Below are 25579 nucleotides of genomic sequence, written 5' to 3'. Positions count from 1 at the left end.
GGTCAGTGCTTCGATGCTGGGGATGTTGGCTTGATCGAGAGCACTGACGTTGAAGCGTCTATCCTCCCAGGGGATTTGCAGGATGTTGTGGTATTTCTCCAGCGATTTGAGGTGATTGCTGTATATGGTCCATGTCTCTGAGCCACCCAGGAGGCCGGATATCACTACAGCCCTGTATACCATGAGCTTGGTGCCAGATTTGAAGGCCTGATCTTGGAACACTGTCTTCCTCCGGCGGCCGAAGGCCCAACAGCCTGTATCCTGCAATATTTACAGGACATCCTCTCTCGTCAACACTAACATTGTCCTTAACCAACACTGCCACCCCAACTGCTACCATTCATGTACACCCGATATCCAGCTATATTTACGGCCCACGCCTGCCCTTTGAGCCAGATCCCAATAATTGCCACAGCATCATATTCCGATTTGCTTGCAGATCAGCAAACTTATTTAGTAAAAGAAGAGGAAACAATAAGACTTTTAATATCAAGCTCATATTTTATGAGTGTGCTCTATCAGCCAAAGCTCCTCAAATTAATTGAAAGAGAATGATTTGAGAGATGCATCCTTGTCAAGGCTGGGATTAGTTGCAGTGCAAGTGTTGGCTGCAACCACATTAAAAGTTGCCTTTAGCAGAGGATGGTTTCGATCCATCGACCTCTGGGTTATGGGCCCAGCACGCTTCCGCTGCGCCACTCTGCTGCTGGTGTTGGAACTGATGAATTGCACCTCCTTGTGCTTGGACATGGCTGGCTGCGGTTGCGTGTGATTGACAGCTGCTCTAGTGAGCGGATTGGGCCGCGGGGTCACGTGGTGGATGGGCGTGATTAACCACTGCTCCAGTCATCACCAGAGGCAGTCCCTCGAAATCGAGGAAGACTTGCTTCCACTCTAAATGTGAGTTCTCAGGTGGCTGTTCAGTCCAATACGGGAATTACAGTCTCTGTCACAGCTGGGGAAGACAGTGGTTGAAGGAAAGGGTGGGTGGGAAGTCTGGTTTGCCGCACGCTCCTTCCGCTGCCTGCGCTTGTTTTCTGCATGTTCTCGGCGGCGAGACTCGAGGTGCTCAGCGCCCTCCCGGATGCTCTTCCTCCACTTAGGGCGCTCTTTGGCAAGAGATTCCCAGGTGTCGGTGGGGATGTTGCACTTTATCAAGGAGGCTTTGAGGATGTCCTTGAAACGTTCCCTCTTCCCACCTGCGGCTCACTTGCCGTGTAGGATTCCTAGTAGAGCGCTTGTTTTTGGAGTCTTGTGTTAAGAATGCGGACAATGTGGCCCGCCCAATGGAGCTGGTCGAGTGTGGTCAGTGCTTCGATGCTGGGGATGTTGGCTTGATCGAGAGCACTGACGTTGAAGCGTCTATCCTCCCAGGGGATTTGCAGGATGTTGTGGTATTTCTCCAGTGATTTGAGGTGATTGCTGTATATGGTCCATGTCTCTGAGCCACCCAGGAGGCCGGATATCACTACAGCCCTGTATACCATGAGCTTGGTGCCAGATTTGAAGGCCTGATCTTGGAACACTGTCTTCCTCCGGCGGCCGAAGGCCCAACAGCCTGTATCCTGCAATATTTACAGGACATCCTCTCTCGTCAACACTAACATTGTCCTTAACCAATACTGCCACCTCAACTGCTACCATTCATGTACACCCGATATCCAGCTATATTTACGGCCCACGCCTGCCCTTTGAGCCAGATCCCAGTTATTGCCACAGCATCATATTCCGATTTGCTTGCAGATCAGCAAAACTTATTTAGTAAAAGAAGAGGAAACAATAAGACTTTTAATATCAAGCTCATATTTTATGAGTGTGCTCTATCAGCCAAAGCTCCTCAAATTAATTGAAAGAGAATGATTTTAGAGATGCATCCTTGTCAAGGCTGGGATTAGTTGCAGTGCAAGTGTTGGCTGCAACCACATTAAAAGTTGCCTGTAGCAGAGGATGGTTTCGATCCATCGACCTCTGGGTTATGGGCCCAGCACGCTTCCGCTGCGCCACTCTGCTGCTGGTGTTGGAACTGATGAATTGCACCTCCTTGTGCTTGGACATGGCTGGCTGCGGTTGCGTGTGATTGACAGCTGCTCTAGTGAGCGGATTGGGCCGCGGGGTCACGTGGTGGATGGGCGTGATTAACCACTGCTCCAGTCATCACCAGAGGCAGTCCCTCGAAATCGAGGAAGACTTGCTTCCACTCTAAAAGTGAGTTCTCAGGTGGCTGTTCAGTCCAATACAGGAATTACAGTCTCTGTCACAGCTGGGGCAGACAGTGGTTAAAAGAAAGGGTGGGTGGGGAGTCTGGTTTGCCGCACGCTCCTTCCGCTGCCTGCGCTTGTTTTCTGCATGTTCTCGGCGGCGAGACTCGAGGTGCTCAGCGCCCTCCCGGATGCTCTTCCTCCACTTAGGGCGCTCTTTGGCAAGAGATTCCCAGGTGTCGGTGGGGATGTTGCACTTTATCAAGGAGGCTTTGAGGATGTCCTTGAAACGTTCCCTCTGCCCACCTGCGGCTCACTTGCCGTCTAGGATTCCTAGTAGAGCGCTTGTTTTGGGAGTCTTGTGTCGAGAATGCGGACAATGTGGCCCGCCCAATGGAGCTGGTCGAGTGTGGTCAGTGCTTCGATGCTGGGGATGTTGGCTTGATCGAGAGCACTGACGTTGAAGCGTCTATCCTCCCAGGGGATTTGCAGGATGTTGTGGTATTTCTCCAGCGATTTGAGGTGATTGCTGTATATGGTCCATGTCTCTGAGCCACCCAGGAGGCCGGATATCACTACAGCCCTGTATACCATGAGCTTGGTGCCAGATTTGAAGGCCTGATCTTGGAACACTGTCTTCCTCCGGCGGCCGAAGGCCCAACAGCCTGTATCCTGCAATATTTACAGGACATCCTCTCTCGTCAACACTAACATTGTCCTTAACCAACACTGCCACCCCAACTGCTACCATTCATGTACACCCGATATCCAGCTATATTTACGGCCCACGCCTGCCCTTTGAGCCAGATCCCAATAATTGCCACAGCATCATATTCCGATTTGCTTGCAGATCAGCAAACTTATTTAGTAAAAGAAGAGGAAACAATAAGACTTTTAATATCAAGCTCATATTTTATGAGTGTGCTCTATCAGCCAAAGCTCCTCAAATTAATTGAAAGAGAATGATTTGAGAGATGCATCCTTGTCAAGGCTGGGATTAGTTGCAGTGCAAGTGTTGGCTGCAACCACATTAAAAGTTGCCTTTAGCAGAGGATGGTTTCGATCCATCGACCTCTGGGTTATGGGCCCAGCACGCTTCCGCTGCGCCACTCTGCTGCTGGTGTTGGAACTGATGAATTGCACCTCCTTGTGCTTGGACATGGCTGGCTGCGGTTGCGTGTGATTGACAGCTGCTCTAGTGAGCGGATTGGGCCGCGGGGTCACGTGGTGGATGGGCGTGATTAACCACTGCTCCAGTCATCACCAGAGGCAGTCCCTCGAAATCGAGGAAGACTTGCTTCCACTCTAAATGTGAGTTCTCAGGTGGCTGTTCAGTCCAATACGGGAATTACAGTCTCTGTCACAGCTGGGGAAGACAGTGGTTGAAGGAAAGGGTGGGTGGGAAGTCTGGTTTGCCGCACGCTCCTTCCGCTGCCTGCGCTTGTTTTCTGCATGTTCTCGGCGGCGAGACTCGAGGTGCTCAGCGCCCTCCCGGATGCTCTTCCTCCACTTAGGGCGCTCTTTGGCAAGAGATTCCCAGGTGTCGGTGGGGATGTTGCACTTTATCAAGGAGGCTTTGAGGATGTCCTTGAAACGTTCCCTCTGCCCACCTGCGGCTCACTTGCCGTCTAGGATTCCTAGTAGAGCGCTTGTTTTGGGAGTCTTGTGTCGAGAATGCGGACAATGTGGCCCGCCCAATGGAGCTGGTCGAGTGTGGTCAGTGCTTCGATGCTGGGGATGTTGGCTTGATCGAGAGCACTGACGTTGAAGCGTCTATCCTCCCAGGGGATTTGCAGGATGTTGTGGTATTTCTCCAGCGATTTGAGGTGATTGCTGTATATGGTCCATGTCTCTGAGCCACCCAGGAGGCCGGATATCACTACAGCCCTGTATACCATGAGCTTGGTGCCAGATTTGAAGGCCTGATCTTGGAACACTGTCTTCCTCCGGCGGCCGAAGGCCCAACAGCCTGTATCCTGCAATATTTACAGGACATCCTCTCTCGTCAACACTAACATTGTCCTTAACCAATACTGCCACCTCAACTGCTACCATTCATGTACACCCGATATCCAGCTATATTTACGGCCCACGCCTGCCCTTTGAGCCAGATCCCAGTTATTGCCACAGCATCATATTCCGATTTGCTTGCAGATCAGCAAAACTTATTTAGTAAAAGAAGAGGAAACAATAAGACTTTCAATATCAAGCTCATATTTTATGAGTGTGCTCTATCAGCCAAAGCTCCTCAAATTAATTGAAAGAGAATGATTTTAGAGATGCATCCTTGTCAAGGCTGGGATTAGTTGCAGTGCAAGTGTTGGCTGCAACCACATTAAAAGTTGCCTTTAGCAGAGGATGGTTTCGATCCATCGACCTCTGGGTTATGGGCCCAGCACGCTTCCGCTGCGCCACTCTGCTGCTGGTGTTGGAAATAATGAATTGCACCTCCTTGTGCTGGGACATGGCTGGCTGCGGTTGCGTGTGATTGACAGCTGCTCTAGTGAGCGGATTGGGCCGCGGGGTCACGTGGTGGATGGGCGTGATTAACCACTGCTCCAGTCATCACCAGAGGCAGTCCCTCGAAATCGAGGAAGACTTGCTTCCACTCTAAAAGTGAGTTCTCAGGTGGCTGTTCAGTCCAATACAGGAATTACAGTCTCTGTCACAGCTGGGGCAGACAGTGGTTAAAAGAAAGGGTGGGTGGGGAGTCTGGTTTGCCGCACGCTCCTTCCGCTGCCTGCGCTTGTTTTCTGCATGTTCTCGGCGGCGAGACTCGAGGTGCTCAGCGCCCTCCCGGATGCTCTTCCTCCACTTAGGGCGCTCTTTGGCAAGAGATTCCCAGGTGTCGGTGGGGATGTTGCACTTTATCAAGGAGGCTTTGAGGATGTCCTTGAAACGTTCCCTCTGCCCACCTGCGGCTCACTTGCCGTCTAGGATTCCTAGTAGAGCGCTTGTTTTGGGAGTCTTGTGTCGAGAATGCGGACAATGTGGCCCGCCCAATGGAGCTGGTCGAGTGTGGTCAGTGCTTCGATGCTGGGGATGTTGGCTTGATCGAGAGCACTGACGTTGAAGCGTCTATCCTCCCAGGGGATTTGCAGGATGTTGTGGTATTTCTCCAGCGATTTGAGGTGATTGCTGTATATGGTCCATGTCTCTGAGCCACCCAGGAGGCCGGATATCACTACAGCCCTGTATACCATGAGCTTGGTGCCAGATTTGAAGGCCTGATCTTGGAACACTGTCTTCCTCCGGCGGCCGAAGGCCCAACAGCCTGTATCCTGCAATATTTACAGGACATCCTCTCTCGTCAACACTAACATTGTCCTTAACCAATACTGCCACCTCAACTGCTACCATTCATGTACACCCGATATCCAGCTATATTTACGGCCCACGCCTGCCCTTTGAGCCAGATCCCAGTTATTGCCACAGCATCATATTCCGATTTGCTTGCAGATCAGCAAAACTTATTTAGTAAAAGAAGAGGAAACAATAAGACTTTTAATATCAAGCTCATATTTTATGAGTGTGCTCTATCAGCCAAAGCTCCTCAAATTAATTGAAAGAGAATGATTTTAGAGATGCATCCTTGTCAAGGCTGGGATTAGTTGCAGTGCAAGTGTTGGCTGCAACCACATTAAAAGTTGCCTGTAGCAGAGGATGGTTTCGATCCATCGACCTCTGGGTTATGGGCCCAGCACGCTTCCGCTGCGCCACTCTGCTGCTGGTGTTGGAACTGATGAATTGCACCTCCTTGTGCTTGGACATGGCTGGCTGCGGTTGCGTGTGATTGACAGCTGCTCTAGTGAGCGGATTGGGCCGCGGGGTCACGTGGTGGATGGGCGTGATTAACCACTGCTCCAGTCATCACCAGAGGCAGTCCCTCGAAATCGAGGAAGACTTGCTTCCACTCTAAAAGTGAGTTCTCAGGTGGCTGTTCAGTCCAATACAGGAATTACAGTCTCTGTCACAGCTGGGGCAGACAGTGGTTAAAAGAAAGGGTGGGTGGGGAGTCTGGTTTGCCGCACGCTCCTTCCGCTGCCTGCGCTTGTTTTCTGCATGTTCTCGGCGGCGAGACTCGAGGTGCTCAGCGCCCTCCCGGATGCTCTTCCTCCACTTAGGGCGCTCTTTGGCAAGAGATTCCCAGGTGTCGGTGGGGATGTTGCACTTTATCAAGGAGGCTTTGAGGATGTCCTTGAAACGTTCCCTCTGCCCACCTGCGGCTCACTTGCCGTCTAGGATTCCTAGTAGAGCGCTTGTTTTGGGAGTCTTGTGTCGAGAATGCGGACAATGTGGCCCGCCCAATGGAGCTGGTCGAGTGTGGTCAGTGCTTCGATGCTGGGGATGTTGGCTTGATCGAGAGCACTGACGTTGAAGCGTCTATCCTCCCAGGGGATTTGCAGGATGTTGTGGTATTTCTCCAGTGATTTGAGGTGATTGCTGTATATGGTCCATGTCTCTGAGCCACCCAGGAGGCCGGATATCACTACAGCCCTGTATACCATGAGCTTGGTGCCAGATTTGAAGGCCTGATCTTGGAACACTGTCTTCCTCTGGCGGCCGAAGGCCCAACAGCCTGTATCCTGCAATATTTACAGGACATCCTCTCTCGTCAACACTAACATTGTCCTCAACCAATACTGCCACCCCAACTGCTACCATTCATGTACACCCGATATCCAGCTATATTTACGGCCCACGCCTGCCCTTTGAGCCAGATCCCAATAATTGCCACAGCATCATATTCCGATTTGCTTGCAGATCAGCAAACTTATTTAGTAAAAGAAGAGGAAACAATAAGACTTTTAATATCAAGCTCATATTTTATGAGTGTGCTCTATCAGCCAAAGCTCCTCAAATTAATTGAAAGAGAATGATTTGAGAGATGCATCCTTGTCAAGGCTGGGATTAGTTGCAGTGCAAGTGTTGGCTGCAACCACATTAAAAGTTGCCTTTAGCAGAGGATGATTTCGATCCATCGACCTCTGGGTTATGGGCCCAGCACGCTTCCGCTGCGCCACTCTGCTGCTGGTGTTGGAACTGATGAATTGCACCTCCTTGTGCTTGGACATGGCTGGCTGCGGTTGCGTGTGATTGACAGCTGCTCTAGTGAGCGGATTGGGCCGCGGGGTCACGTGGTGGATGGGCGTGATTAACCACTGCTCCAGTCATCACCAGAGGCAGCCCCTCGAAATCGAGGAAGACTTGCTTCCACTCTAAAAGTGAGTTCTCAGGTGGCTGTTCAGTCCAATACAGGAATTACAGTCTCTGTCACAGCTGGGGCAGACAGTGGTTAAAGGAAAGGGTGGGTGGGGAGTCTGGTTTGCCGCACGCTCCTTCCGCTGCCTGCGCTTGTTTTCTGCATGTTCTCGGCGGCGAGACTCGAGGTGCTCAGCGCCCTCCCGGATGCTCTTCCTCCACTTAGGGCGCTCTTTGGCAAGAGATTCCCAGGTGTCGGTGGGGATGTTGCACTTTATCAAGGAGGCTTTGAGGATGTCCTTGAAACGTTCCCTCTGCCCACCTGCGGCTCACTTGCCGTCTAGGATTCCTAGTAGAGCGCTTGTTTTGGGAGTCTTGTGTCGAGAATGCGGACAATGTGGCCCGCCCAATGGAGCTGGTCGAGTGTGGTCAGTGCTTCGATGCTGGGGATGTTGGCTTGATCGAGAGCACTGACGTTGAAGCGTCTATCCTCCCAGGGGATTTGCAGGATGTTGTGGTATTTCTCCAGCGATTTGAGGTGATTGCTGTATATGGTCCATGTCTCTGAGCCACCCAGGAGGCCGGATATCACTACAGCCCTGTATACCATGAGCTTGGTGCCAGATTTGAAGGCCTGATCTTGGAACACTGTCTTCCTCCGGCGGCCGAAGGCCCAACAGCCTGTATCCTGCAATATTTACAGGACATCCTCTCTCGTCAACACTAACATTGTCCTTAACCAACACTGCCACCCCAACTGCTACCATTCATGTACACCCGATATCCAGCTATATTTACGGCCCACGCCTGCCCTTTGAGCCAGATCCCAATAATTGCCACAGCATCATATTCCGATTTGCTTGCAGATCAGCAAACTTATTTAGTAAAAGAAGAGGAAACAATAAGACTTTTAATATCAAGCTCATATTTTATGAGTGTGCTCTATCAGCCAAAGCTCCTCAAATTAATTGAAAGAGAATGATTTGAGAGATGCATCCTTGTCAAGGCTGGGATTAGTTGCAGTGCAAGTGTTGGCTGCAACCACATTAAAAGTTGCCTGTAGCAGAGGATGGTTTCGATCCATCGACCTCTGGGTTATGGGCCCAGCACGCTTCCGCTGCGCCACTCTGCTGCTGGTGTTGGAACTGATGAATTGCACCTCCTTGTGCTTGGACATGGCTGGCTGCGGTTGCGTGTGATTGACAGCTGCTCTAGTGAGCGGATTGGGCCGCGGGGTCACGTGGTGGATGGGCGTGATTAACCACTGCTCCAGTCATCACCAGAGGCAGTCCCTCGAAATCGAGGAAGACTTGCTTCCACTCTAAAAGTGAGTTCTCAGGTGGCTGTTCAGTCCAATACAGGAATTACAGTCTCTGTCACAGCTGGGGCAGACAGTGGTTAAAAGAAAGGGTGGGTGGGGAGTCTGGTTTGCCGCACGCTCCTTCCGCTGCCTGCGCTTGTTTTCTGCATGTTCTCGGCGGCGAGACTCGAGGTGCTCAGCGCCCTCCCGGATGCTCTTCCTCCACTTAGGGCGCTCTTTGGCAAGAGATTCCCAGGTGTCGGTGGGGATGTTGCACTTTATCAAGGAGGCTTTGAGGATGTCCTTGAAACGTTCCCTCTGCCCACCTGCGGCTCACTTGCCGTCTAGGATTCCTAGTAGAGCGCTTGTTTTGGGAGTCTTGTGTCGAGAATGCGGACAATGTGGCCCGCCCAATGGAGCTGGTCGAGTGTGGTCAGTGCTTCGATGCTGGGGATGTTGGCTTGATCGAGAGCACTGACGTTGAAGCGTCTATCCTCCCAGGGGATTTGCAGGATGTTGTGGTATTTCTCCAGTGATTTGAGGTGATTGCTGTATATGGTCCATGTCTCTGAGCCACCCAGGAGGCCGGATATCACTACAGCCCTGTATACCATGAGCTTGGTGCCAGATTTGAAGGCCTGATCTTGGAACACTGTCTTCCTCTGGCGGCCGAAGGCCCAACAGCCTGTATCCTGCAATATTTACAGGACATCCTCTCTCGTCAACACTAACATTGTCCTCAACCAATACTGCCACCCCAACTGCTACCATTCATGTACACCCGATATCCAGCTATATTTACGGCCCACGCCTGCCCTTTGAGCCAGATCCCAATAATTGCCACAGCATCATATTCCGATTTGCTTGCAGATCAGCAAACTTATTTAGTAAAAGAAGAGGAAACAATAAGACTTTTAATATCAAGCTCATATTTTATGAGTGTGCTCTATCAGCCAAAGCTCCTCAAATTAATTGAAAGAGAATGATTTGAGAGATGCATCCTTGTCAAGGCTGGGATTAGTTGCAGTGCAAGTGTTGGCTGCAACCACATTAAAAGTTGCCTTTAGCAGAGGATGATTTCGATCCATCGACCTCTGGGTTATGGGCCCAGCACGCTTCCGCTGCGCCACTCTGCTGCTGGTGTTGGAACTGATGAATTGCACCTCCTTGTGCTTGGACATGGCTGGCTGCGGTTGCGTGTGATTGACAGCTGCTCTAGTGAGCGGATTGGGCCGCGGGGTCACGTGGTGGATGGGCGTGATTAACCACTGCTCCAGTCATCACCAGAGGCAGCCCCTCGAAATCGAGGAAGACTTGCTTCCACTCTAAAAGTGAGTTCTCAGGTGGCTGTTCAGTCCAATACAGGAATTACAGTCTCTGTCACAGCTGGGGCAGACAGTGGTTAAAGGAAAGGGTGGGTGGGGAGTCTGGTTTGCCGCACGCTCCTTCCGCTGCCTGCGCTTGTTTTCTGCATGTTCTCGGCGGCGAGACTCGAGGTGCTCAGCGCCCTCCCGGATGCTCTTCCTCCACTTAGGGCGCTCTTTGGCAAGAGATTCCCAGGTGTCGGTGGGGATGTTGCACTTTATCAAGGAGGCTTTGAGGATGTCCTTGAAACGTTCCCTCTGCCCACCTGCGGCTCACTTGCCGTCTAGGATTCCTAGTAGAGCGCTTGTTTTGGGAGTCTTGTGTCGAGAATGCGGACAATGTGGCCCGCCCAATGGAGCTGGTCGAGTGTGGTCAGTGCTTCGATGCTGGGGATGTTGGCTTGATCGAGAGCACTGACGTTGAAGCGTCTATCCTCCCAGGGGATTTGCAGGATGTTGTGGTATTTCTCCAGCGATTTGAGGTGATTGCTGTATATGGTCCATGTCTCTGAGCCACCCAGGAGGCCGGATATCACTACAGCCCTGTATACCATGAGCTTGGTGCCAGATTTGAAGGCCTGATCTTGGAACACTGTCTTCCTCCGGCGGCCGAAGGCCCAACAGCCTGTATCCTGCAATATTTACAGGACATCCTCTCTCGTCAACACTAACATTGTCCTTAACCAACACTGCCACCCCAACTGCTACCATTCATGTACACCCGATATCCAGCTATATTTACGGCCCACGCCTGCCCTTTGAGCCAGATCCCAATAATTGCCACAGCATCATATTCCGATTTGCTTGCAGATCAGCAAACTTATTTAGTAAAAGAAGAGGAAACAATAAGACTTTTAATATCAAGCTCATATTTTATGAGTGTGCTCTATCAGCCAAAGCTCCTCAAATTAATTGAAAGAGAATGATTTGAGAGATGCATCCTTGTCAAGGCTGGGATTAGTTGCAGTGCAAGTGTTGGCTGCAACCACATTAAAAGTTGCCTTTAGCAGAGGATGGTTTCGATCCATCGACCTCTGGGTTATGGGCCCAGCACGCTTCCGCTGCGCCACTCTGCTGCTGGTGTTGGAACTGATGAATTGCACCTCCTTGTGCTTGGACATGGCTGGCTGCGGTTGCGTGTGATTGACAGCTGCTCTAGTGAGCGGATTGGGCCGCGGGGTCACGTGGTGGATGGGCGTGATTAACCACTGCTCCAGTCATCACCAGAGGCAGTCCCTCGAAATCGAGGAAGACTTGCTTCCACTCTAAATGTGAGTTCTCAGGTGGCTGTTCAGTCCAATACGGGAATTACAGTCTCTGTCACAGCTGGGGAAGACAGTGGTTGAAGGAAAGGGTGGGTGGGAAGTCTGGTTTGCCGCACGCTCCTTCCGCTGCCTGCGCTTGTTTTCTGCATGTTCTCGGCGGCGAGACTCGAGGTGCTCAGCGCCCTCCCGGATGCTCTTCCTCCACTTAGGGCGCTCTTTGGCAAGAGATTCCCAGGTGTCGGTGGGGATGTTGCACTTTATCAAGGAGGCTTTGAGGATGTCCTTGAAACGTTCCCTCTTCCCACCTGCGGCTCACTTGCCGTGTAGGATTCCTAGTAGAGCGCTTGTTTTTGGAGTCTTGTGTTAAGAATGCGGACAATGTGGCCCGCCCAATGGAGCTGGTCGAGTGTGGTCAGTGCTTCGATGCTGGGGATGTTGGCTTGATCGAGAGCACTGACGTTGAAGCGTCTATCCTCCCAGGGGATTTGCAGGATGTTGTGGTATTTCTCCAGTGATTTGAGGTGATTGCTGTATATGGTCCATGTCTCTGAGCCACCCAGGAGGCCGGATATCACTACAGCCCTGTATACCATGAGCTTGGTGCCAGATTTGAAGGCCTGATCTTGGAACACTGTCTTCCTCCGGCGGCCGAAGGCCCAACAGCCTGTATCCTGCAATATTTACAGGACATCCTCTCTCGTCAACACTAACATTGTCCTTAACCAATACTGCCACCTCAACTGCTACCATTCATGTACACCCGATATCCAGCTATATTTACGGCCCACGCCTGCCCTTTGAGCCAGATCCCAGTTATTGCCACAGCATCATATTCCGATTTGCTTGCAGATCAGCAAAACTTATTTAGTAAAAGAAGAGGAAACAATAAGACTTTTAATATCAAGCTCATATTTTATGAGTGTGCTCTATCAGCCAAAGCTCCTCAAATTAATTGAAAGAGAATGATTTTAGAGATGCATCCTTGTCAAGGCTGGGATTAGTTGCAGTGCAAGTGTTGGCTGCAACCACATTAAAAGTTGCCTGTAGCAGAGGATGGTTTCGATCCATCGACCTCTGGGTTATGGGCCCAGCACGCTTCCGCTGCGCCACTCTGCTGCTGGTGTTGGAACTGATGAATTGCACCTCCTTGTGCTTGGACATGGCTGGCTGCGGTTGCGTGTGATTGACAGCTGCTCTAGTGAGCGGATTGGGCCGCGGGGTCACGTGGTGGATGGGCGTGATTAACCACTGCTCCAGTCATCACCAGAGGCAGTCCCTCGAAATCGAGGAAGACTTGCTTCCACTCTAAAAGTGAGTTCTCAGGTGGCTGTTCAGTCCAATACAGGAATTACAGTCTCTGTCACAGCTGGGGCAGACAGTGGTTAAAAGAAAGGGTGGGTGGGGAGTCTGGTTTGCCGCACGCTCCTTCCGCTGCCTGCGCTTGTTTTCTGCATGTTCTCGGCGGCGAGACTCGAGGTGCTCAGCGCCCTCCCGGATGCTCTTCCTCCACTTAGGGCGCTCTTTGGCAAGAGATTCCCAGGTGTCGGTGGGGATGTTGCACTTTATCAAGGAGGCTTTGAGGATGTCCTTGAAACGTTCCCTCTGCCCACCTGCGGCTCACTTGCCGTCTAGGATTCCTAGTAGAGCGCTTGTTTTGGGAGTCTTGTGTCGAGAATGCGGACAATGTGGCCCGCCCAATGGAGCTGGTCGAGTGTGGTCAGTGCTTCGATGCTGGGGATGTTGGCTTGATCGAGAGCACTGACGTTGAAGCGTCTATCCTCCCAGGGGATTTGCAGGATGTTGTGGTATTTCTCCAGCGATTTGAGGTGATTGCTGTATATGGTCCATGTCTCTGAGCCACCCAGGAGGCCGGATATCACTACAGCCCTGTATACCATGAGCTTGGTGCCAGATTTGAAGGCCTGATCTTGGAACACTGTCTTCCTCCGGCGGCCGAAGGCCCAACAGCCTGTATCCTGCAATATTTACAGGACATCCTCTCTCGTCAACACTAACATTGTCCTTAACCAATACTGCCACCTCAACTGCTACCATTCATGTACACCCGATATCCAGCTATATTTACGGCCCACGCCTGCCCTTTGAGCCAGATCCCAATAATTGCCACAGCATCATATTCCGATTTGCTTGCAGATCAGCAAACTTATTTAGTAAAAGAAGAGGAAACAATAAGACTTTTAATATCAAGCTCATATTTTATGAGTGTGCTCTATCAGCCAAAGCTCCTCAAATTAATTGAAAGAGAATGATTTGAGAGATGCATCCTTGTCAAGGCTGGGATTAGTTGCAGTGCAAGTGTTGGCTGCAACCACATTAAAAGTTGCCTTTAGCAGAGGATGGTTTCGATCCATCGACCTCTGGGTTATGGGCCCAGCACGCTTCCGCTGCGCCACTCTGCTGCTGGTGTTGGAACTGATGAATTGCACCTCCTTGTGCTTGGACATGGCTGGCTGCGGTTGCGTGTGATTGACAGCTGCTCTAGTGAGCGGATTGGGCCGCGGGGTCACGTGGTGGATGGGCGTGATTAACCACTGCTCCAGTCATCACCAGAGGCAGTCCCTCGAAATCGAGGAAGACTTGCTTCCACTCTAAATGTGAGTTCTCAGGTGGCTGTTCAGTCCAATACGGGAATTACAGTCTCTGTCACAGCTGGGGAAGACAGTGGTTGAAGGAAAGGGTGGGTGGGAAGTCTGGTTTGCCGCACGCTCCTTCCGCTGCCTGCGCTTGTTTTCTGCATGTTCTCGGCGGCGAGACTCGAGGTGCTCAGCGCCCTCCCGGATGCTCTTCCTCCACTTAGGGCGCTCTTTGGCAAGAGATTCCCAGGTGTCGGTGGGGATGTTGCACTTTATCAAGGAGGCTTTGAGGATGTCCTTGAAACGTTCCCTCTTCCCACCTGCGGCTCACTTGCCGTGTAGGATTCCTAGTAGAGCGCTTGTTTTTGGAGTCTTGTGTTAAGAATGCGGACAATGTGGCCCGCCCAATGGAGCTGGTCGAGTGTGGTCAGTGCTTCGATGCTGGGGATGTTGGCTTGATCGAGAGCACTGACGTTGAAGCGTCTATCCTCCCAGGGGATTTGCAGGATGTTGTGGTATTTCTCCAGTGATTTGAGGTGATTGCTGTATATGGTCCATGTCTCTGAGCCACCCAGGAGGCCGGATATCACTACAGCCCTGTATACCATGAGCTTGGTGCCAGATTTGAAGGCCTGATCTTGGAACACTGTCTTCCTCCGGCGGCCGAAGGCCCAACAGCCTGTATCCTGCAATATTTACAGGACATCCTCTCTCGTCAACACTAACATTGTCCTTAACCAATACTGCCACCTCAACTGCTACCATTCATGTACACCCGATATCCAGCTATATTTACGGCCCACGCCTGCCCTTTGAGCCAGATCCCAGTTATTGCCACAGCATCATATTCCGATTTGCTTGCAGATCAGCAAAACTTATTTAGTAAAAGAAGAGGAAACAATAAGACTTTTAATATCAAGCTCATATTTTATGAGTGTGCTCTATCAGCCAAAGCTCCTCAAATTAATTGAAAGAGAATGATTTTAGAGATGCATCCTTGTCAAGGCTGGGATTAGTTGCAGTGCAAGTGTTGGCTGCAACCACATTAAAAGTTGCCTGTAGCAGAGGATGGTTTCGATCCATCGACCTCTGGGTTATGGGCCCAGCACGCTTCCGCTGCGCCACTCTGCTGCTGGTGTTGGAACTGATGAATTGCACCTCCTTGTGCTTGGACATGGCTGGCTGCGGTTGCGTGTGATTGACAGCTGCTCTAGTGAGCGGATTGGGCCGCGGGGTCACGTGGTGGATGGGCGTGATTAACCACTGCTCCAGTCATCACCAGAGGCAGTCCCTCGAAATCGAGGAAGACTTGCTTCCACTCTAAAAGTGAGTTCTCAGGTGGCTGTTCAGTCCAATACAGGAATTACAGTCTCTGTCACAGCTGGGGCAGACAGTGGTTAAAAGAAAGGGTGGGTGGGGAGTCTGGTTTGCCGCACGCTCCTTCCGCTGCCTGCGCTTGTTTTCTGCATGTTCTCGGCGGCGAGACTCGAGGTGCTCAGCGCCCTCCCGGATGCTCTTCCTCCACTTAGGGCGCTCTTTGGCAAGAGATTCCCAGGTGTCGGTGGGGATGTTGCACTTTATCAAGGAGGCTTTGAGGATGTCCTTGAAACGTTCCCTCTGCCCACCTGCGGCTCACTTGCCGTCTAGGATTCCTAGTAGAGCGCTTGTTTTGGGAGTCTTGTGTCGAGAATGCGGACAATGTGGCCCGCCCAATGGAGCTGGTCGAGTGTGGTCAGTGCTTCGATGCTGGGGATGTTGGCTTGATCGAGAGCACTGACGTTGAAGCGTCTATCCTCCCAGGGGATTTGCAGGATGTTGTGGTATTTCTCCAGCGATTTGAGGTGATTGCTGTATATGGTCCATGTCTCTGAGCCACCCAGGAGGCCGGATATCACTACAGCCCTGTATACCATGAGCTTGGTGCCAGATTTGAAGGCCTGATCTTGGAACACTGTCTTCCTCCGGCGGCCGAAGGCCCAACAGCCTGTATCCTGCAATATTTACAGGACATCCTCTCTCGTCAACACTAACATTGTCCTTAACCAATACTGCCACCTCAACTGCTACCATTCATGTACACCCGATATCCAGCTATATTTACGGCCCACGCCTGCCCTTTGAGCCAGATCCCAGTTATTGCCACAGCATCATATTCCGATTTGCTTGCAGATCAGCAAAACTTATTTAGTAAAAGAAGAGGAAACAATAAGACTTTTAATATCAAGCTCATATTTTATGAGTGTGCTCTATCAGCCAAAGCTCCTCAAATTAATTGAAAGAGAATGATTTTAGAGATGCATCCTTGTCAAGGCTGGGATTAGTTGCAGTGCAAGTGTTGGCTGCAACCACATTAAAAGTTGCCTTTAGCAGAGGATGGTTTCGATCCATCGACCTCTGGGTTATGGGCCCAGCACGCTTCCGCTGCGCCACTCTGCTGCTGGTGTTGGAAATAATGAATTGCACCTCCTTGTGCTGGGACATGGCTGGCTGCGGTTGCGTGTGATTGACAGCTGCTCTAGTGAGCGGATTGGGCCGCGGGGTCACGTGGTGGATGGGCGTGATTAACCACTGCTCCAGTCATCACCAGAGGCAGTCCCTCGAAATCGAGGAAGACTTGCTTCCACTCTAAAAGTGAGTTCTCAGGTGGCTGTTCAGTCCAATACAGGAATTACAGTCTCTGTCACAGCTGGGGCAGACAGTGGTTAAAAGAAAGGGTGGGTGGGGAGTCTGGTTTGCCGCACGCTCCTTCCGCTGCCTGCGCTTGTTTTCTGCATGTTCTCGGCGGCGAGACTCGAGGTGCTCAGCGCCCTCCCGGATGCTCTTCCTCCACTTAGGGCGCTCTTTGGCAAGAGATTCCCAGGTGTCGGTGGGGATGTTGCACTTTATCAAGGAGGCTTTGAGGATGTCCTTGAAACGTTCCCTCTGCCCACCTGCGGCTCACTTGCCGTCTAGGATTCCTAGTAGAGCGCTTGTTTTGGGAGTCTTGTGTCGAGAATGCGGACAATGTGGCCCGCCCAATGGAGCTGGTCGAGTGTGGTCAGTGCTTCGATGCTGGGGATGTTGGCTTGATCGAGAGCACTGACGTTGAAGCGTCTATCCTCCCAGGGGATTTGCAGGATGTTGTGGTATTTCTCCAGCGATTTGAGGTGATTGCTGTATATGGTCCATGTCTCTGAGCCACCCAGGAGGCCGGATATCACTACAGCCCTGTATACCATGAGCTTGGTGCCAGATTTGAAGGCCTGATCTTGGAACACTGTCTTCCTCCGGCGGCCGAAGGCCCAACAGCCTGTATCCTGCAATATTTACAGGACATCCTCTCTCGTCAACACTAACATTGTCCTTAACCAATACTGCCACCTCAACTGCTACCATTCATGTACACCCGATATCCAGCTATATTTACGGCCCACGCCTGCCCTTTGAGCCAGATCCCAATTATTGCCACAGCATCATATTCCGATTTGCTTGCAGATCAGCAAAACTTATTTAGTAAAAGAAGAGGAAACAATAAGACTTTCAATATCAAGCTCATATTTTATGAGTGTGCTCTATCAGCCAAAGCTCCTCAAATTAATTGAAAGAGAATGATTTTAGAGATGCATCCTTGTCAAGGCTGGGATTAGTTGCAGTGCAAGTGTTGGCTGCAACCACATTAAAAGTTGCCTTTAGCAGAGGATGGTTTCGATCCATCGACCTCTGGGTTATGGGCCCAGCACGCTTCCGCTGCGCCACTCTGCTGCTGGTGTTGGAAATAATGAATTGCACCTCCTTGTGCTGGGACATGGCTGGCTGCGGTTGCGTGTGATTGACAGCTGCTCTAGTGAGCGGATTGGGCCGCGGGGTCACGTGGTGGATGGGCGTGATTAACCACTGCTCCAGTCATCACCAGAGGCAGTCCCTCGAAATCGAGGAAGACTTGCTTCCACTCTAAAAGTGAGTTCTCAGGTGGCTGTTCAGTCCAATACAGGAATTACAGTCTCTGTCACAGCTGGGGCAGACAGTGGTTAAAAGAAAGGGTGGGTGGGGAGTCTGGTTTGCCGCACGCTCCTTCCGCTGCCTGCGCTTGTTTTCTGCATGTTCTCGGCGGCGAGACTCGAGGTGCTCAGCGCCCTCCCGGATGCTCTTCCTCCACTTAGGGCGCTCTTTGGCAAGAGATTCCCAGGTGTCGGTGGGGATGTTGCACTTTATCAAGGAGGCTTTGAGGATGTCCTTGAAACGTTCCCTCTGCCCACCTGCGGCTCACTTGCCGTCTAGGATTCCTAGTAGAGCGCTTGTTTTGGGAGTCTTGTGTCGAGAATGCGGACAATGTGGCCCGCCCAATGGAGCTGGTCGAGTGTGGTCAGTGCTTCGATGCTGGGGATGTTGGCTTGATCGAGAGCACTGACGTTGAAGCGTCTATCCTCCCAGGGGATTTGCAGGATGTTGTGGTATTTCTCCAGCGATTTGAGGTGATTGCTGTATATGGTCCATGTCTCTGAGCCACCCAGGAGGCCGGATATCACTACAGCCCTGTATACCATGAGCTTGGTGCCAGATTTGAAGGCCTGATCTTGGAACACTGTCTTCCTCCGGCGGCCGAAGGCCCAACAGCCTGTATCCTGCAATATTTACAGGACATCCTCTCTCGTCAACACTAACATTGTCCTTAACCAATACTGCCACCTCAACTGCTACCATTCATGTACACCCGATATCCAGCTATATTTACGGCCCACGCCTGCCCTTTGAGCCAGATCCCAGTTATTGCCACAGCATCATATTCCGATTTGCTTGCAGATCAGCAAAACTTATTTAGTAAAAGAAGAGGAAACAATAAGACTTTCAATATCAAGCTCATATTTTATGAGTGTGCTCTATCAGCCAAAGCTCCTCAAATTAATTGAAAGAGAATGATTTTAGAGATGCATCCTTGTCAAGGCTGGGATTAGTTGCAGTGCAAGTGTTGGCTGCAACCACATTAAAAGTTGCCTTTAGCAGAGGATGGTTTCGATCCATCGACCTCTGGGTTATGGGCCCAGCACGCTTCCGCTGCGCCACTCTGCTGCTGGTGTTGGAAATAATGAATTGCACCTCCTTGTGCTGGGACATGGCTGGCTGCGGTTGCGTGTGATTGACAGCTGCTCTAGTGAGCGGATTGGGCCGCGGGGTCACGTGGTGGATGGGCGTGATTAACCACTGCTCCAGTCATCACCAGAGGCAGTCCCTCGAAATCGAGGAAGACTTGCTTCCACTCTAAAAGTGAGTTCTCAGGTGGCTGTTCAGTCCAATACAGGAATTACAGTCTCTGTCACAGCTGGGGCAGACAGTGGTTAAAAGAAAGGGTGGGTGGGGAGTCTGGTTTGCCGCACGCTCCTTCCGCTGCCTGCGCTTGTTTTCTGCATGTTCTCGGCGGCGAGACTCGAGGTGCTCAGCGCCCTCCCGGATGCTCTTCCTCCACTTAGGGCGCTCTTTGGCAAGAGATTCCCAGGTGTCGGTGGGGATGTTGCACTTTATCAAGGAGGCTTTGAGGATGTCCTTGAAACGTTCCCTCTGCCCACCTGCGGCTCACTTGCCGTCTAGGATTCCTAGTAGAGCGCTTGTTTTGGGAGTCTTGTGTCGAGAATGCGGACAATGTGGCCCGCCCAATGGAGCTGGTCGAGTGTGGTCAGTGCTTCGATGCTGGGGATGTTGGCTTGATCGAGAGCACTGACGTTGAAGCGTCTATCCTCCCAGGGGATTTGCAGGATGTTGTGGTATTTCTCCAGCGATTTGAGGTGATTGCTGTATATGGTCCATGTCTCTGAGCCACCCAGGAGGCCGGATATCACTACAGCCCTGTATACCATGAGCTTGGTGCCAGATTTGAAGGCCTGATCTTGGAACACTGTCTTCCTCCGGCGGCCGAAGGCCCAACAGCCTGTATCCTGCAATATTTACAGGACATCCTCTCTCGTCAACACTAACATTGTCCTTAACCAATACTGCCACCCCAACTGCTACCATTCATGTACACCCGATATCCAGCTATATTTACGGCCCACGCCTGCCCTTTGAGCCAGATCCCAGTTATTGCCACAGCATCATATTCCGATTTGCTTGCAGATCAGCAAAACTTATTTAGTAAAAGAAGAGGAAACAATAAGACTTTTAATATCAAGCTCATATTTTATGAGTGTGCTCTATCAGCCAAAGCTCCTCAAATTAATTGAAAGAGAATGATTTTAGAGATGCATCCTTGTCAAGGCTGGGATTAGTTGCAGTGCAAGTGTTGGCTGCAACCACATTAAAAGTTGCCTTTAGCAGAGGATGGTTTCGATCCATCGACCTCTGGGTTATGGGCCCAGCACGCTTCCGCTGCGCCACTCTGCTGCTGGTGTTGGAACTGATGAATTGCACCTCCTTGTGCTTGGACATGGCTGGCTGCGGTTGCGTGTGATTGACAGCTGCTCTAGTGAGCGGATTGGGCCGCGGGGTCACGTGGTGGATGGGCGTGATTAACCACTGCTCCAGTCATCACCAGAGGCAGCCCCTCGAAATCGAGGAAGACTTGCTTCCACTCTAAATGTGAGTTCTCAGGTGGCTGTTCAGTCCAATACAGGAATTACAGTCTCTGTCACAGCTGGGGCAGACAGTGGTTAAAGGAAAGGGTGGGTGGGGAGTCTGGTTTGCCGCACGCTCCTTCCGCTGCCTGCGCTTGTTTTCTGCATGTTCTCGGCGGCGAGACTCGAGGTGCTCAGCGCCCTCCCGGATGCTCTTCCTCCACTTAGGGCGCTCTTTGGCAAGAGATTCCCAGGTGTCGGTGGGGATGTTGCACTTTATCAAGGAGGCTTTGAGGATGTCCTTGAAACGTTCCCTCTGCCCACCTGCGGCTCACTTGCCGTCTAGGATTCCTAGTAGAGCGCTTGTTTTGGGAGTCTTGTGTCGAGAATGCGGACAATGTGGCCCGCCCAATGGAGCTGGTCGAGTGTGGTCAGTGCTTCGATGCTGGGGATGTTGGCTTGATCGAGAGCACTGACGTTGAAGCGTCTATCCTCCCAGGGGATTTGCAGGATGTTGTGGTATTTCTCCAGTGATTTGAGGTGATTGCTGTATATGGTCCATGTCTCTGAGCCACCCAGGAGGCCGGATATCACTACAGCCCTGTATACCATGAGCTTGGTGCCAGATTTGAAGGCCTGATCTTGGAACACTGTCTTCCTCTGGCGGCCGAAGGCCCAACAGCCTGTATCCTGCAATATTTACAGGACATCCTCTCTCGTCAACACTAACATTGTCCTCAACCAATACTGCCACCCCAACTGCTACCATTCATGTACACCCGATATCCAGCTATATTTACGGCCCACGCCTGCCCTTTGAGCCAGATCCCAATAATTGCCACAGCATCATATTCCGATTTGCTTGCAGATCAGCAAACTTATTTAGTAAAAGAAGAGGAAACAATAAGACTTTTAATATCAAGCTCATATTTTATGAGTGTGCTCTATCAGCCAAAGCTCCTCAAATTAATTGAAAGAGAATGATTTGAGAGATGCATCCTTGTCAAGGCTGGGATTAGTTGCAGTGCAAGTGTTGGCTGCAACCACATTAAAAGTTGCCTTTAGCAGAGGATGATTTCGATCCATCGACCTCTGGGTTATGGGCCCAGCACGCTTCCGCTGCGCCACTCTGCTGCTGGTGTTGGAACTGATGAATTGCACCTCCTTGTGCTTGGACATGGCTGGCTGCGGTTGCGTGTGATTGACAGCTGCTCTAGTGAGCGGATTGGGCCGCGGGGTCACGTGGTGGATGGGCGTGATTAACCACTGCTCCAGTCATCACCAGAGGCAGCCCCTCGAAATCGAGGAAGACTTGCTTCCACTCTAAAAGTGAGTTCTCAGGTGGCTGTTCAGTCCAATACAGGAATTACAGTCTCTGTCACAGCTGGGGCAGACAGTGGTTAAAGGAAAGGGTGGGTGGGGAGTCTGGTTTGCCGCACGCTCCTTCCGCTGCCTGCGCTTGTTTTCTGCATGTTCTCGGCGGCGAGACTCGAGGTGCTCAGCGCCCTCCCGGATGCTCTTCCTCCACTTAGGGCGCTCTTTGGCAAGAGATTCCCAGGTGTCGGTGGGGATGTTGCACTTTATCAAGGAGGCTTTGAGGATGTCCTTGAAACGTTCCCTCTGCCCACCTGCGGCTCACTTGCCGTCTAGGATTCCTAGTAGAGCGCTTGTTTTGGGAGTCTTGTGTCGAGAATGCGGACAATGTGGCCCGCCCAATGGAGCTGGTCAAGTGTGGTCAGTGCTTCGATGCTGGGGATGTTGGCTTGATCGAGAGCACTGACGTTGAAGCGTCTATCCTCCCAGGGGATTTGCAGGATGTTGTGGTATTTCTCCAGTGATTTGAGGTGATTGCTGTATATGGTCCATGTCTCTGAGCCACCCAGGAGGCCGGATATCACTACAGCCCTGTATACCATGAGCTTGGTGCCAGATTTGAAGGCCTGATCTTGGAACACTGTCTTCCTCTGGCGGCCGAAGGCCCAACAGCCTGTATCCTGCAATATTTACAGGACATCCTCTCTCGTCAACACTAACATTGTCCTCAACCAATACTGCCACCCCAACTGCTACCATTCATGTACACCCGATATCCAGCTATATTTACGGCCCACGCCTGCCCTTTGAGCCAGATCCCAATAATTGCCACAGCATCATATTCCGATTTGCTTGCAGATCAGCAAACTTATTTAGTAAAAGAAGAGGAAACAATAAGACTTTTAATATCAAGCTCATATTTTATGAGTGTGCTCTATCAGCCAAAACTCCTCAAATTAATTGAAAGAGAATGATTTGAGAGATGCATCCTTGTCAAGGCTGGGATTAGTTGCAGTGCAAGTGTTGGCTGCAACCACATTAAAAGTTGCCTTTAGCAGAGGATGGTTTCGATCCATCGACCTCTGGGTTATGGGCCCAGCACGCTTCCGCTGCGCCACTCTGCTCCTGGTGTTGGAACTGATGAATTGCACCTCCTTGTGCTTGGACATGGCTGGCTGCGGTTGCGTGTGATTGACAGCTGCTCTAGTGAGCGGATTGGGCCGCGGGGTCACGTGGTGGATGGGCGTGATTAACCACTGCTCCAGTCATCACCAGAGGCAGTCCCTCGAAATCGAGGAAGACTTGCTTCCACTCTAAATGTGAGTTCTCAGGTGGCTGTTCAGTCCAATACGGGAATTACAGTCTCTGTCACAGCTGGGGAAGACAGTGGTTGAAGGAAAGGGTGGGTGGGAAGTCTGGTTTGCCGCACGCTCCTTCCGCTGCCTGCGCTTGTTTTCTGCATGTTCTCGGCGGCGAGACTCGAGGTGCTCAGCGCCCTCCCGGATGCTCTTCCTCCACTTAGGGCGCTCTTTGGCAAGAGATTCCCAGGTGTCGGTGGGGATGTTGCACTTTATCAAGGAGGCTTTGAGGATGTCCTTGAAACGTTCCCTCTTCCCACCTGCGGCTCACTTGCCGTGTAGGATTCCTAGTAGAGCGCTTGTTTTTGGAGTCTTGTGTTAAGAATGCGGACAATGTGGCCCGCCCAATGGAGCTGGTCGAGTGTGGTCAGTGCTTCGATGCTGGGGATGTTGGCTTGATCGAGAGCACTGACGTTGAAGCGTCTATCCTCCCAGGGGATTTGCAGGATGTTGTGGTATTTCTCCAGTGATTTGAGGTGATTGCTGTATATGGTCCATGTCTCTGAGCCACCCAGGAGGCCGGATATCACTACAGCCCTGTATACCATGAGCTTGGTGCCAGATTTGAAGGCCTGATCTTGGAACACTGTCTTCCTCTGGCGGCCGAAGGCCCAACAGCCTGTATCCTGCAATATTTACAGGACATCCTCTCTCGTCAACACTAACATTGTCCTCAACCAATACTGCCACCCCAACTGCTACCATTCATGTACACCCGATATCCAGCTATATTTACGGCCCACGCCTGCCCTTTGAGCCAGATCCCAATAATTGCCACAGCATCATATTCCGATTTGCTTGCAGATCAGCAAACTTATTTAGTAAAAGAAGAGGAAACAATAAGACTTTTAATATCAAGCTCATATTTTATGAGTGTGCTCTATCAGCCAAAACTCCTCAAATTAATTGAAAGAGAATGATTTTAGAGATGCATCCTTGTCAAGGCTGGGATTAGTTGCAGTGCAAGTGTTGGCTGCAACCACATTAAAAGTTGCCTTTAGCAGAGGATGGTTTCGATCCATCGACCTCTGGGTTATGGGCCCAGCACGCTTCCGCTGCGCCACTCTGCTCCTGGTGTTGGAACTGATGAATTGCACCTCCTTGTGCTTGGACATGGCTGGCTGCGGTTGCGTGTGATTGACAGCTGCTCTAGTGAGCGGATTGGGCCGCGGGGTCACGTGGTGGATGGGCGTGATTAACCACTGCTCCAGTCATCACCAGAGGCAGTCCCTCGAAATCGAGGAAGACTTGCTTCCACTCTAAATGTGAGTTCTCAGGTGGCTGTTCAGTCCAATACGGGAATTACAGTCTCTGTCACAGCTGGGGAAGACAGTGGTTGAAGGAAAGGGTGGGTGGGAAGTCTGGTTTGCCGCACGCTCCTTCCGCTGCCTGCGCTTGTTTTCTGCATGTTCTCGGCGGCGAGACTCGAGGTGCTCAGCGCCCTCCCGGATGCTCTTCCTCCACTTAGGGCGCTCTTTGGCAAGAGATTCCCAGGTGTCGGTGGGGATGTTGCACTTTATCAAGGAGGCTTTGAGGATGTCCTTGAAACGTTCCCTCTTCCCACCTGCGGCTCACTTGCCGTGTAGGATTCCTAGTAGAGCGCTTGTTTTTGGAGTCTTGTGTTAAGAATGCGGACAATGTGGCCCGCCCAATGGAGCTGGTCGAGTGTGGTCAGTGCTTCGATGCTGGGGATGTTGGCTTGATCGAGAGCACTGACGTTGAAGCGTCTATCCTCCCAGGGGATTTGCAGGATGTTGTGGTATTTCTCCAGTGATTTGAGGTGATTGCTGTATATGGTCCATGTCTCTGAGCCACCCAGGAGGCCGGATATCACTACAGCCCTGTATACCATGAGCTTGGTGCCAGATTTGAAGGCCTGATCTTGGAACACTGTCTTCCTCTGGCGGCCGAAGGCCCAACAGCCTGTATCCTGCAATATTTACAGGACATCCTCTCTCGTCAACACTAACATTGTCCTCAACCAATACTGCCACCCCAACTGCTACCATTCATGTACACCCGATATCCAGCTATATTTACGGCCCACGCCTGCCCTTTGAGCCAGATCCCAATAATTGCCACAGCATCATATTCCGATTTGCTTGCAGATCAGCAAACTTATTTAGTAAAAGAAGAGGAAACAATAAGACTTTTAATATCAAGCTCATATTTTATGAGTGTGCTCTATCAGCCAAAACTCCTCAAATTAATTGAAAGAGAATGATTTTAGAGATGCATCCTTGTCAAGGCTGGGATTAGTTGCAGTGCAAGTGTTGGCTGCAACCACATTAAAAGTTGCCTTTAGCAGAGGATGGTTTCGATCCATCGACCTCTGGGTTATGGGCCCAGCACGCTTCCGCTGCGCCACTCTGCTCCTGGTGTTGGAACTGATGAATTGCACCTCCTTGTGCTTGGACATGGCTGGCTGCGGTTGCGTGTGATTGACAGCTGCTCTAGTGAGCG

At 51.2% G+C, this 25579-nt stretch overlaps 17 non-coding genes across 17 annotated transcripts; all 17 read right to left on the bottom strand.

Moving 5' to 3' along the window:
• Positions 1 to 633: 633 nt before the first annotated feature.
• On the bottom strand, positions 634 to 705 carry trnam-cau (transfer RNA methionine (anticodon CAU)). Its single transcript has one exon. It is a non-coding gene; the product is annotated as a tRNA-Met (tRNA).
• Positions 706 to 1938: 1233 nt separating this feature from the next.
• Positions 1939 to 2010, bottom strand: trnam-cau (transfer RNA methionine (anticodon CAU)). Its single transcript has one exon. It is a non-coding gene; the product is annotated as a tRNA-Met (tRNA).
• A 1232-nt stretch (positions 2011 to 3242) lies between these two features.
• Positions 3243 to 3314, bottom strand: trnam-cau (transfer RNA methionine (anticodon CAU)). The gene has a single exon. It is a non-coding gene; the product is annotated as a tRNA-Met (tRNA).
• A 1233-nt stretch (positions 3315 to 4547) lies between these two features.
• trnam-cau (transfer RNA methionine (anticodon CAU)) lies at positions 4548 to 4619 on the bottom strand. Its single transcript has one exon. It is a non-coding gene; the product is annotated as a tRNA-Met (tRNA).
• A 1233-nt stretch (positions 4620 to 5852) lies between these two features.
• On the bottom strand, positions 5853 to 5924 carry trnam-cau (transfer RNA methionine (anticodon CAU)). The gene has a single exon. It is a non-coding gene; the product is annotated as a tRNA-Met (tRNA).
• Positions 5925 to 8460: 2536 nt separating this feature from the next.
• On the bottom strand, positions 8461 to 8532 carry trnam-cau (transfer RNA methionine (anticodon CAU)). The gene has a single exon. It is a non-coding gene; the product is annotated as a tRNA-Met (tRNA).
• Positions 8533 to 11068: 2536 nt separating this feature from the next.
• Positions 11069 to 11140, bottom strand: trnam-cau (transfer RNA methionine (anticodon CAU)). Its single transcript has one exon. It is a non-coding gene; the product is annotated as a tRNA-Met (tRNA).
• A 1233-nt stretch (positions 11141 to 12373) lies between these two features.
• Positions 12374 to 12445, bottom strand: trnam-cau (transfer RNA methionine (anticodon CAU)). Its single transcript has one exon. It is a non-coding gene; the product is annotated as a tRNA-Met (tRNA).
• Positions 12446 to 13677: 1232 nt separating this feature from the next.
• trnam-cau (transfer RNA methionine (anticodon CAU)) lies at positions 13678 to 13749 on the bottom strand. The gene has a single exon. It is a non-coding gene; the product is annotated as a tRNA-Met (tRNA).
• Positions 13750 to 14982: 1233 nt separating this feature from the next.
• On the bottom strand, positions 14983 to 15054 carry trnam-cau (transfer RNA methionine (anticodon CAU)). Its single transcript has one exon. It is a non-coding gene; the product is annotated as a tRNA-Met (tRNA).
• A 1233-nt stretch (positions 15055 to 16287) lies between these two features.
• Positions 16288 to 16359, bottom strand: trnam-cau (transfer RNA methionine (anticodon CAU)). The gene has a single exon. It is a non-coding gene; the product is annotated as a tRNA-Met (tRNA).
• Positions 16360 to 17592: 1233 nt separating this feature from the next.
• On the bottom strand, positions 17593 to 17664 carry trnam-cau (transfer RNA methionine (anticodon CAU)). Its single transcript has one exon. It is a non-coding gene; the product is annotated as a tRNA-Met (tRNA).
• A 1233-nt stretch (positions 17665 to 18897) lies between these two features.
• On the bottom strand, positions 18898 to 18969 carry trnam-cau (transfer RNA methionine (anticodon CAU)). The gene has a single exon. It is a non-coding gene; the product is annotated as a tRNA-Met (tRNA).
• A 1233-nt stretch (positions 18970 to 20202) lies between these two features.
• Positions 20203 to 20274, bottom strand: trnam-cau (transfer RNA methionine (anticodon CAU)). The gene has a single exon. It is a non-coding gene; the product is annotated as a tRNA-Met (tRNA).
• A 2536-nt stretch (positions 20275 to 22810) lies between these two features.
• trnam-cau (transfer RNA methionine (anticodon CAU)) lies at positions 22811 to 22882 on the bottom strand. The gene has a single exon. It is a non-coding gene; the product is annotated as a tRNA-Met (tRNA).
• A 1232-nt stretch (positions 22883 to 24114) lies between these two features.
• trnam-cau (transfer RNA methionine (anticodon CAU)) lies at positions 24115 to 24186 on the bottom strand. The gene has a single exon. It is a non-coding gene; the product is annotated as a tRNA-Met (tRNA).
• Positions 24187 to 25418: 1232 nt separating this feature from the next.
• trnam-cau (transfer RNA methionine (anticodon CAU)) lies at positions 25419 to 25490 on the bottom strand. Its single transcript has one exon. It is a non-coding gene; the product is annotated as a tRNA-Met (tRNA).
• Positions 25491 to 25579: the final 89 nt, after the last annotated feature.

Source organism: Pristiophorus japonicus, chromosome 7 (assembly GCF_044704955.1).
Source record: "Pristiophorus japonicus isolate sPriJap1 chromosome 7, sPriJap1.hap1, whole genome shotgun sequence".
Lineage (NCBI taxonomy): Eukaryota > Metazoa > Chordata > Chondrichthyes > Pristiophoridae > Pristiophorus > Pristiophorus japonicus.
Note: the sequence above shows the minus strand (reverse complement) of the source record. Positions and strands in the feature narration are given on the sequence as shown.